This window comes from Dendrobates tinctorius, unplaced genomic scaffold, assembly GCF_039654945.1.
Source record: "Dendrobates tinctorius isolate UK_male_01 unplaced genomic scaffold, ASM3965494v1 ptg000036l, whole genome shotgun sequence".
NCBI classification, from domain to species: domain Eukaryota; kingdom Metazoa; phylum Chordata; class Amphibia; order Anura; family Dendrobatidae; genus Dendrobates; species Dendrobates tinctorius.
The window spans coordinates 12,529,111-12,541,601 of NW_027361704.1; positions in this window are offsets into that span (position 1 = coordinate 12,529,111).

Below are 12,491 nucleotides of genomic sequence, written 5' to 3' on the forward strand. Positions count from 1 at the left end.
CCAGGGATATTTCAACGGCTAATGGAGTGCTGTCTTGGACACAAGAACTTCGAAACAGTCCTGTTGTACCTTGATGATGTCATTGTTTTCTCCAAGACTTATGAAGACCATCTGGAGCACCTGGCTGAGGTGTTTGAAACCTTGTCCAACTTTGGCCTGGAAGTGAAGCCATACAAATGCCACCTCCTGAAGCCCAAGGTACAGTACCTCGGTCATGTAGTGAGTGCAGAAGGTGTGGCACCGGATCCTGACAAAGTCACTGTCATCCGGGACTGGCAGAAGCCCAGCAACCTCCATGAGGTACGTCAATTCCTCGGGTTGGTAGGCTACTACCAGAGGTTCATCAAAAGGTTTCACTGAGATAGCCACGCCAAAGCAAAATCTTCTGGTGGGCCAGCCCAAGGAAGCCAGGAAGAAGAGTCCTACATTTGAATGGAATGAGGAACAGGAGAGGTCCTTCACTCGACTGAAAATGGCTCTCAAAGGAGATGAAGTTCTGGCTTACCCAGATTATGACCAACCATTTGTTCTGTATACTGATGCCAGCAACGTGGGACTGGGAGCAGTACTGTCACAGGTACAGAATGGCAAAGAAAGAGTGATCTCCTACGCCAGCAGGAAGCTTCGTCCCAATGAAAGGAACCCTGACAACTACAGTTCCTTCAAACTGGAGTTCCTCGCCATAGTCTGGGCTGTGACTGAATGATTCAAGCATTACCTAGCTTCAGCCAAGTTTACCATCTTCACGGACAGCAACCCGTTGACTCACTTGGAAACTGCAAAACTAGGCACAATGGAGCAGCAATGGATGGCCCGGTTGTCTAACTATGAATTCACCATCAAGTACCGAGCGGGGCACAAGAATGCCAATGCCGATGCGCTGTCCAGAATGCCCAATCTGCCAGATGCAGGAGAAGACCCTGAGGCACTTGAAGAAATAGAGTTACCTGCCTTCCACCAGTCAATTGTGGCCCAACGTGCCCAATGAGTGAGAAACAGGCGATCTATCATGAAAGAGGCCACCCTAAATCCATTGCCTCATCATGACTGGGCAGAAACGCAGGATAGCGACCCCTCAGTCCTCCTGGAAAAGGAGCTACTGTCACAAGCTGACTCACGCCCAAGTCCAGATGCTCCTGAAGAAACCCAGCAGTTGTGGAAGGAAAGAGGCCGGCTGTTCATCTATGAGGTAAAGCTGTGTCGGAGGAGTATCAATGCCCGCACTCATGAGTTGGTCTGGCAGGTGGTTGTGCCAAAGAGGGAGGCGTCAATGGTCTTGGAAGCATACCACAATGGAGCTAGACACTTCGGATGGAAGAAGTTGGAGGCCTTGCTCCAGGAGAGATTTTACTGGGCTGGTATGAGGAAGGCCATTGAAAATTGGTAACGGGAGAGTGGACAATGTAACCTGCGCAGAAAGGACCATAACAGCCAGCGAGCTCCATTGCAGCCAATAATAACCAAACAGCCACTCGAGTTGGTAGTCCTGGACCATGTGAAGCTGGTTCCAAGCCGTTCAGGCTACGTTTATGCTTTTACCATCGTTGACCACTACTCAAGACTCCTGGTAGTCGTGCCTGTCAAGGATCAAACAGCCAGGACAGCACCTAGAACATTCCAACAGCACTTTTGTCGACCACACGGATATCCCGTGAGAGTGCTTACAGATCAAGGTCCAGCCTTTGAGGCAAAAGTGTTCCAGGAATTCTGTAACTTGTCCTTCCTGATCTTCTTGCAACCGTACAACACCATACCATCCACAGACCAATGGAATATGTGAAAAGAAGAATCAAGTGGTGATCGATCTACTGAAGACCTTGCCTTTGGAAGAGAGGAATCTGTGGCCAGAGAAGTTGCCAGATCTGGTAGACCTCTACAATCACATTCCTGTGAATTCCACCAACTGCACTCCAGCCTACCTAATGAGAGCGAGGCCTGGCAAATTGCCTATTGATTTGGATATGGGAGTCCTTACACCTGAGGTGACATCACCAGATGCTGACTGGAATATAGAGCGGCAGCAGCAATATCGAAGAGTACAAGAGTGCGTAGAAAAGAGTCTAGCTCAGACAAGACAAAAACAGGAAAAGAACTACAATCAACATGCACCTGCAGTTCCCCTGTCACCAGGAGAACAGATCCTAAAGAGGAACAGGAGGATGCATAAATTGGACGACCAATGGGAAGCTGAACCCTACACCGTCCTACCATCAAACTTTGACAACACCAAAGTGTGCCTTATCAGTAAGGAGAGAGGAGAAACCTCATCAGCGGTATCGAGGGATCATCTGAAACTGTGCCCTGACCAACTAAAGGACAGAATTAAAGAGCAAAACAACCTTCAGCCCATAGAGGAATTAGAAGAAAAGGTCAACACTGTACTCGGAGAATTCCCTGCAAATTGGACTAGAGCGAATCAAGCCATAGTTGTGCCAGTTTTGACCTTTCCCCAACTGGTAGTGCAAGAAGAAGTGACTCAAGACCACCCTGAAAACCAGCAAGTACAGGGAGCGGATGCCACACCAGCAATGGAACAAGATAGATTCACCACTGGCAGGGTGAGAATTGTCATGCCCACAGTGAGTAGAAATGGTCCTAGAAAATCTAGTATCCCTGTGCTACGCAGAACCACCAGTATTGTAGCCAGTACAACACACACTACACCAATAGTAGTTAACACAAGGCATCCAGTAAGGTCCCCAACAACACCAGTGCTATGTAGGTCTGTCCGTAGTACCCAAGGTATACCACTCATAAGGTTTTATATATAAATAAGTTAATGTAAAAGGTAAAATGTAAATATGCAAGTTTTCAAGCTTATGTGCCTACAGAGACTCTGTAAAAATCTTTCGAGCAATCTCGGTTTGTTTTTGATGGACAATTGGGCCACAGGACTATGTGTGGTCAAAACTATCTTGTACATAGTTACCAACTGCTCAGGAAATGGACCATGGACATTGACATATGAACTAATCGTCATCAGGACTATTTTTGAGCTTTGGTTTTTGTAATTTTTCATTTTTGAAATCTTGTCACATTTACAATTGTTCATTTGTTAATATGTTTTGCATGTTTTCTTCAGTCCGGGAGTACTGAACTGCACTAGTGGGGAATGTGGTGCCCCCAGGAGTATGGTCGCCACAATGGCACTACCTTCCTCCCTAGGAGTGTGATGTCATGCTTGGAAGCAATAAAGGGTCTCTCTGTCAGGTAAATACAACACACAGCACAGTTCCCACTCCAGGCCAGCAGAGGGAGCTCTGAACCAAAACAGGGGGAAGAGCTGCTCTCTGGGGGCCAGGAAGGGGAAGTTTAGTGAGTTCGTGTGAGGAGGGCAAAGTGTGTGGATGAGAGAAGAAGAGCTGGAGGATTAAGCAGAGTTCAGGCTCACTTCTAGCGTAGCGCATGGTCCGGAGTCTGGTCTCCAAGGTTGTATGGATACTGATGTTCCTGCAGCAGAAACCGGAGGAATAGGAAGCTGTAAATGCTCTGTTCCCACATAAGACTCGGAGGCACAACAGCAGTGTGTGAGCCAGAAGATGGAGGCTACAGCTGTCTGTCATACGACTGGGTTCTAAAAGAGAGCAAGCAAGGGGAGCTTCAGTGTAACTCAGTACTGCATGTACCTCAGATAAGCGCTAGAAAGGAGATACACAACCCATCTGCATAGAGAGATTCCTGAGTTGCTTCCAGGCTGGCCAACTCCTGTTCCATCTGTAATCTGGATCCTGGACTGAACTTGCAAAGCAAAGTAAAGGTAAAGGAAACTGCACCCTGTTGTGTCATTGCCTTCTTCCTGCAACCCCTTCAGCACTGCTACATTTCTATGCCTAACACTTCACCCTCTTCCTCAACACCTATTACTACTGCCCTGGGACTAGAGCTCTACCTGTGGGGAGCTATTACTTCTTGCTGCCTTATACTATCTGTCCCAGAGGATCTGCCTGCAGCGTCGGCTTAACCCCTTCATTGCTGAGCACCACAGGTGGCGTCACGTATCATCCAATTATAAACTTTAATCAGCCATGTTTAACCCCTTTTGCATGGATGCCCAGGGCCATGGACTGGGTCGCTGCTACTGTGACACTTCCTTCTGAGATACCGGCCCAGTACCGTATACCCCACTGCCCTGGCGGGCGATCCAGTAACATCATTAATAGCCCTTAAGTCATGAACCTTTCTGTAAGTGTCAGCGAACCCTTGGGTACTTTTTTCATAATGGGGATACAAAGGGGTGTTGCAGTGAGAATTTCTTTGCACCAGAACCCCTGCCTTATCATACTCTTTAATATTCCTGCTCAGGGCCATTGATTTGGCTAGGCTCAAGGAGTATTGCTTTAAACAAGGAGGAGTGGTTCCTTCTTTCAATTTAATCATGACAGTAAATTCATAGGGGTATTGTCACTAACAATAAGTTTTGCAAGCACCACAATTCCAGCTCCTCACTGTTTCTAGGTCCCTTGGTCCCCTACTACGTCTCCACTGTTTTCCTTGCACTCCAGCTGTGGTGCCCCCAGGGGTATGGTCGCCACACTGGCTTTGCCTTCCTCCAGAGGAGGGTAATGCCAGGCTTGGAAGCAGTGATGGGTCTCTCCAGCAGTTAACCTAATGCATGCAACACAGTTCCACTCTGGGCCAGCAGGGGGAACTTTGAACCAGGATTCTGGAGAGGAGTTTCCTCTGCGGGCCAGGAGGAAGAAGGGTCAGATAGTCTGCGGAGGGTGAAGTGTGCAGACGGGAGGTGCGAAGCTGAGAGGTTGAGCTGCAGAAGGCGAGCTCCCTCAGCTTGAGAGCGCACAGAACTGGAGCCTGGTCTCCACGGTGGTACGGATACTGACGGTCCTACCACAGATACCAGAGGAGTAGGAGGCTGTAAATGCCCTGCTCCTAGCAAAGACTTGGGAAACAACAGCAACTGACTAGTGAGCCAGGACTCAGGAGAGGAGTCCCCGAGAGAGGCTACAGCTGTCTGTCATACAAGTAAAGACTAGGAACACCTAAAGAGAGGCATTTCAGAGTAACTAAGTACTGGAGTGCTTCACACTACAAAGCGCTAGGAAGGAGACTGCACAGCCCTTCTGCTGAGAGAGAATCCTGATCTGCTTCCAGGCTAACCTGCCCCAATACCATCTGTAATCAGGACTCTGGACTGCATATACTCAGTAAAGGTACAGAAACTACAACCGCTGTGTCTTGTCTGTTCCCTACGCTTTCAGCACTGCTACATCCCCGTGCCAGCTACATCTACACTGCCCTGGGACTACAGCTCCACCTGTGGGGAGCTTTACTATCTAAGCTGCACCTACCAACCTGTCCCAGCGGATCTCTATGCAGCGGTGGCCTAACACCATATTTGCCAAACACCATGGGTGGCGTCACGAACTATTCTAATAAACTTTAACACCATTAACATCACCGCCATTGATATTAGGCGCCCAGGGCCACGGACCGGGTCACCGCTGCTGTGATACATTCCCGCCTTGACACCGGCCCGGTACCGAGTACCCCCGCTGCCCTGGGTGTGCGAGGGCGACCCAATTTTGGCATTACGAACAGGATCACGGAGACGGTATCCCCGGGTCCTGTGTGCCATAGACTGTGTTTGTGGACTGTGAGAATTTGGCGCCATTTGCCGCCATTGCCGCGCTGCTTGGCGCGCGCAGGAAGAAAGAGGGGCTTGGCGGAGCCTGCCGCAGAGCACGAAGAAGAGATGTGCCAGGCGGGAAGAGAGGACAGCGCGCGAGAGGAGGAGGAGCTGAGGCCTACAGCCCAGCGCATCGGGCCTGTGAAACGGCCGCCGGAGAGCTCACCCAAACCCCCGGCCTGGCTAACGTTAACTAGGGGGAGAGAGAATGTCCGCGCCGGGCAGCGGCGGATGCCGCCGCCAATCCCGCAGCACCGCCAGGAGGAGCGCCTGCCGCACCGGTCCCCATAATGCCGCTATCCATGCCCTACATAACGGGAGCGGCCTGGCTACCGCAGTACTCAGCAGTACTCGGGTGAGACCCACACCCTGAGTGAATTTAAAGAGAGACTGTGCAGCTTGTTTAAAGTTTACCCCCTGTCTGAAAGCCAGAAAGTCAATATCTTGATTGCAACAGTCTCTTTATCAGTGTCCTGCCAGTCTTTCACCTCCCTCAGTGCTGCACCCGTTAGCTGTCCAAAGGTCCTGGCCAAGCTGAAGAGCACTTTTGACACCCGCTCTGCAGCTGAAATCAAGATGAGGTTCTTTGGCTGTAAACAGAGGGCACAGGACAGTATCAGAGACTATGCTCTCAACCTGCAGGAGGCGCTGCGAGCAGTTAAACAAGTTGACCCTGACAGTGTAAAGGAAGAAGATCAACTGTTAAAGGAGCAGTTAACTGAAGGGCTCCTGTCCAGTACCCACAGAGGGCAGTTACGTATTCTAATCCTGCAGGACCCTGATCTGGACTTTGCTGAATTTAAGGACAGGGCTATTCGGGTACTGCAGGAGTCCACTGACAGCCGTCCAGCGCCCCCTAGGCGCCCAGCGATCACCTACCATCAGGAAGCAACATCCTTTCCTTCCATCCCTGTGGAGACTGATGCCCAGACCCTGGATAAAGATCCAACTGAGGAGCTGCGTCTTCAAGTCCAGGAGCTGACCAAAGGGATGGCTGCACTCACCAGAACCATGCAGTCCCTGCAGGATTCCTCCAAAGAAAAGGTCCAGCTTGCTTCCAGTCCAGAGGATGTCCCATGGTTCCGGAGGAGAACCCCGCCACTTCGAGGAAGGAACAACGATTGCTATGACCAGAACGGATGTCCCATCTGTCGCCGCTGTTACAAGGCAGGTCATCTTGCAAGGTACTGTCCTTTAAACGAGCAACCCCTGGGGCAGAGGGCCAACCCCCAGGAGTAGAATCACCAGGCCCAAAGAACTGGAGAGCCAAGTATGTGGGAGGGAGACCGATCCTTCCTGTGGTGATTGACGGCATCCCCATGAACGCTTTGCTGGACACTGGCTCCCAGGTGACCACTATGCCGTATATTTTGTACAAGAGGTACTGGGCTGATTCTGAACTCACCCGTGTCCCAACTGATGAACTAACAGTAGTTGCTAGTAATGGGCATACCTTTCCAAAGATTGGATGCAAGGAAATTACTGTTAAAGTGGGTCGGGTGGAGCTAAAATCACAAGGTCTGATAATTGTTGATATTGATCGACGTGAATGTAATCCCATGATGACTCTTGGTACAAATGTAATTGAAAACTGCCTGTCCGAGGTTATTGTCTTGTTGCAACAGGTGGCTGAGACTGCTGGTTCCGGAGAACAAAGAGTCCTACAGAAGGAGATCCGAGCCCTGATGCAAAGGCATCAGGTAGAACTCTCTGGTGGAGAGATTGGCAGCGTCAGAGTGAGTGATGCTTTTCCCATTGTAATACCCCCCAGATGTGAAATGTTGGTTTGGTGTCGGGCAGCCATAGGGCTCAGAGGGCAGGATTACCAGGCATTGGTAGAGCCAGTATATTCAAATAGCAGACCCACTGTCCTGACAGCCAGAGGGGTGGTTGATGTACGAAAGGGGAGAGTACCTGTACGCCTTCTGAATTATGAGGAGGAGGAAGCCACAATACCTCGGTACGCCACAGTTGCTAAACTGCTCACTGTTAATAACAACTCATTGCAGGCAGCAGAGCCTTTGGTCTCATCCAATTTGGTGGAGGACAATGGCCCTGTGAAGCAGCTAGAAGAGTGGTGCCAGCAACTGCAGGTGGGATCTGACTCTACACCTTCATACCAGAGAAATGGGGTTTACAGAGTGACACAAGAGTATGAGCGGGTATTCATCAAACACCCACTAGATTTTGGGCAGGCAAAAGGGGTCCAACATCATATCCCCACCGGAGACCATCCACCCATAAAGAAGAGGTACAGACCTATACCCCCAACACAGTACCAATGTGCTAAGAGTATGTTGAAAGAGATGAAGGAAGCTGGGGTCATTAGGGACAGTTGTAGCCCATGGGCAGCTCCAATAGTGTTTGTAAAGAAAAAGGATGGTACTATGAGAATGTGTGTTGATTACAGGAAAATTAACAGTATCACACATAAAGATGCCTACCCATTGCCTAGAATTGAAGAGTCATTAGCTGCACTTAAAACTGCTAACTACTTTTCCACCTGGGATCTCACCAGTGGGTATTGGCAGGTTCCCGTGGCAGAGGCAGACAAGGAGAAAACAGCATTTACCACTGCAATGGGTCTCTGTGAGTTCAATTATATGCCATTTGGGCTCTGCACTGCTCCAGGAACCTTTCAACGGCTGATGGAGTGGTGCCTGGGACACATGAACTTTGAAACAGTCCTGTTGTACCTGGATGATGTCATTGGTTTCTCCAAGACCTACGAAGAGCATCTGGAACACCTGGCCGAAGTGTTTGAAGCTTTGTCCAATTTTGGCCTGAAAGTGAAGCCTTCAAAATGCCACCTCCTGAAGCCTAAGGTACAGTACCTCGGTCATGTGGTCAGTGCAGAAGGTGTGGCACCAGATCCTGACAAGGTCACGGTCATCCGGGACTGGACGAAGCCCAGCAACCTCCATGAGGTACGCCAATTCCTTGGACTGGTAGGCTACTACTGGAGATTCATCAAAGGCTTTACTGAAATAGCCACCCCGATGCAAAACCTTCTGGTGGGGCAGTCCAAGAAAGGCAAGCAGAAGAATTCCACATTTGAATGGACTGAAGAGTTGGAGAGGTCTTTCACCAGATTGAAAATGGCTCTCACAGGTGACGAAGTTCTGGCCTACCCAGATTATGACAAACCCTTTGTGCTGTTCACGGATGCCAGCAACGTGGGATTAGGAGCAGTACTGTCGCAGGTACAGAATGGAAAAGAGAGAGTGATCTCCTACGCCAGCAGGAAGCTGCGTCCCACTGAGAGATACCCTGATAATTACAGTTCTTTTAAGCTGGAGTTCCTTGCCATAGTCTGGGCTGTCACCGAAAGGTTCAGGCATTACCCAGCTTCGGCCAAATTTACAATCTTCACGGACAACAACCCGTTGACCCACTTGGACACCACCAAGCTAGGAGCACTGAAGCAGCGATGGATGGCTCGGTTATCCAATTATGAGTTTACCATCAAGTACCGGGCAGGGCACAAGAATGCCAATGCTGATGCACTATCCAGGATGCCTAATCTGCCAGATGCAGGAGAAGACCCTGAGGCTCTGGAAGAGGTAGAATTGCCTCCCTTCCACCGGCCACTGGCAGCCCAACGTGCTCAAGGAGTGAGAATCAGGCGGGATGGCTTGAAGGAAGTCACTCTGAATCTGTTGCCCCATCAAGATTGGGTAGAAGCGCAAGATAATGACCCTGCAGTCCGCCTGGTGAAAGAGCTGCTGACACAAGGTGACTCACGCCCAGAGTTGAATGCTCCTGAAGAAACTCATCAGTTGTGGAAGGAAAGAGGTCGGCTGTTCATTTATGAAGGGAAGCTGTGTCGGAGGAGTATCAATGCCCGCACACATGAGCTGGTCTGGCACGTGGTGGTCCCAAAGAGAGATGCATCAATGGTCCTAGGAGCATACCACAATGGAGCTGGACACTTTCGTTGGAAGAAGTTGGAAACATTGCTCCGAGAGAGGTTCTACTGGACTGGCATGCGAAAGGCCATTGAGAGGTGGTGCTGGGAGTGTGGACAGTGTAACCTGCGCAGAAAGGATCGAGACAGCCAGAGAGCTCCCTTACAGCCAATCATCACCAAACAGCCCCTGGAGTTGGTAGCCCTGGACCATGTGAAGCTGGTTCCAAGCTGGTCAGGCTACCTCTATGCCCTTACCATTGTGGACCACTATTCAAGATTCCTGGTGGTTGTGCCCGTCAAAGATCTAACGGCCAGGACAGCGGTCAGAGCCTTCCAACAGCCCTTCTGTAGGCCACATGGGTATCCTGAATGAGTATTCACAGATCAAGGTCCAGCTTTCGAGGCAGAAGTGTTCTATGAGTTCTGCAACTTGTATGGTTGTAAGAAGATCCGGAGAACACCTTATCACCCACAGACCAACAGCATGTGTGAGAAGATGAACCAGTTAGTGATTGATTTACTGAAGACATTGCCATTGGAGGAGAGAAATCTGTGGCCAGAAAAGTTACCCGATCTGGTAGATCTCTACAACCATATCCCAGTGAACTCTACCAACTGTACTCCAGCGTACCTGATGAGAGCAAGGCCTGGCAAGCTGCCTATTGACTTGGACATGGGAGTCCTGATGCCTGAAGTAACGTCACCAGATGCTGACTGGGACAAGGAGAGGCAGCAGCAGTACAGAAGGGTACAGGAGTGTGTGGAGAAGAGTCTGGCTCAGGCAAGGCAGAAGCAGGAGAGACTTTATAACCAAAATGCACCTGCTGTTCCTTTTTTGCCGGGAGAACAAGTTCTCAAGAGAAAAAGAAGACTGCATAAGCTGGATGATCAATGGGAAGAGGAGCCCTATACAATTCTGCCCTCGAACTTTGATAATGCTAAAGTATGCCTTGTTAGCAAAGATGGAGGAGAGACCTCAGCAGCAGTATCCAGGGATCACTTGAAGTTATGCCCTGACCAGTTGAAAGAAAAAGAGGGATGATCGGATAACATCCCACCTACAGAGGAAGAAAAAAAAGACAGTCAGTACCGTGCTTCCCCAAGTAGAAGCACAGGAGATTGGGACTCAAGAAGACCTTGAAGATCGAGAAAATCAGGCAACAGAGGCCACACCAGCAGTGGAGCCAGAGAACCCTCGCCCTGCCAGTGGTGAACCTGTTATGCCCATGGTGAGTCCAAGAGTTACTAGACAATCTAGAATTCCTGTGCCATGTGGAGCACCCACTAGTGTATCCAGTACATTACCCACTGCACCAGTCTTACGCAGATCTACCAGCACCACACAAGGCATACTACCAGTTAGATATCGTATATAATGTAATGTAATTGTTGAAATTGTGCAAATATGTACTGTTTTTCAAGTTTTGTACCTACAGGTGGCCTGTAAGAGTTCTCTTTAGTTTGTTTTATGGACACTGAACCACAGGACTTGTGTGTGGTCAAAAACTTTCACCATTTGCCCAGGGATGGACCATGGACATTGATGCTGGACTTATCATCATAGGACCATTTTTGAGCTCTTGGTTTTTGTACATTTTTCTCTTTTTCAAATCTTGTACAATTATCGTTGTTTAAATGTTTATATGTTGTTTTTCATGTTTTTGTTCAGCCCAGGAGTGCTGACTTTCACTAGGGGGAATGTGGCACCCCCCAGGGGTATGGTCGCCACACTGGCTTTGCCTTCCTCCAGGGGAGGGTAATGCCAGGCTTGGAAGCAGTGATGGGTCTCTCCAGCAGTTAACCTAATGCATGCAACACAGTTCCACTCCGGGCCAGCAGGGGGAACTCTGAACCTGGATTCTGGAGAGGAGTGTCCTCTGCGGGCCAGGAGGAAGAAGGGTCAGATAGTCTGCGGAGGGTGAAGTGTGCAGACGGGAGGTGCGAAGCTGAGAGGTTGAGCTGCAGAAGGCGAGCTCCCTCAGCTTGAGAGCGCACAGAACTAGAGCCTGGTCTCCACGGTGGTACGGATACTGACGGTCCTACCACAGATACCAGAGGAGTAGGAGGCTGTAAATGCCCTGCTCCCAGCAAAGACTTGGGAAACAACAGCAATTGACTAGTGAGCCAGGACTCAGGAGAGGAGTCACTGAGAGAGGCTACAGCTGTCTGTCATACAAGTAAAGACTAGGAACACCTGAAGAGAGGCATTTCAGAGTAACTAAGTACTGGAGTGCTTCACACTACAAAGCGCTAGGAAGGAGACTGCACAGCCCTTCTGCTGAGAGAGAATCCTGATCTGCTTCCAGGCTAACCTGCCCCAATACCATCTGTAATCAGGACTCTGGACTGCATATACTCAGTAAAGGTACAGAAACTACAACCGCTGTGTCTTGTCTGTTCCCTACGCTTTCGGCACTGCTACATCACCGTGCCAGCTACATCTACACTGCCCTGGGACTACAGCTCCACCTGTGGGGAGCTTTACCATCTAAGCTGCACCTACCATCAGTCCCAGCAGATCTGTATGCAGCATTGGCCTAACACCATATTTGCCAAACACCACAGATGGTGTCACAAACTATTCTAAACTTTAACACCATTAACATCACCGCCATTGATATTGGGCGCCCAGGGCCACGGACCGGGTCACCGCTGCTGTGACACATTCCCGCCTTGACACCGGCCCGGTACCGAGTACCCCGCTGCCCTGGGTGTGCGAGGGCGACCCACCAGCATACATGACAGGTTGTCTTATCATTCTTGTTTGTTCAACTACTTTAGCTACCTTAAGGAGGTCTTTCGGATCTACATTTCTCCATTCAGGTCTGGCTGTTTGTACTGCGTCTCGTTAGTCTTTGTTCATACCGTCAATGAATGCATTCACCAGTATTCTAACATCAAGTGAGTTTATGCGACTGTACCCCATGTCTGCCCATT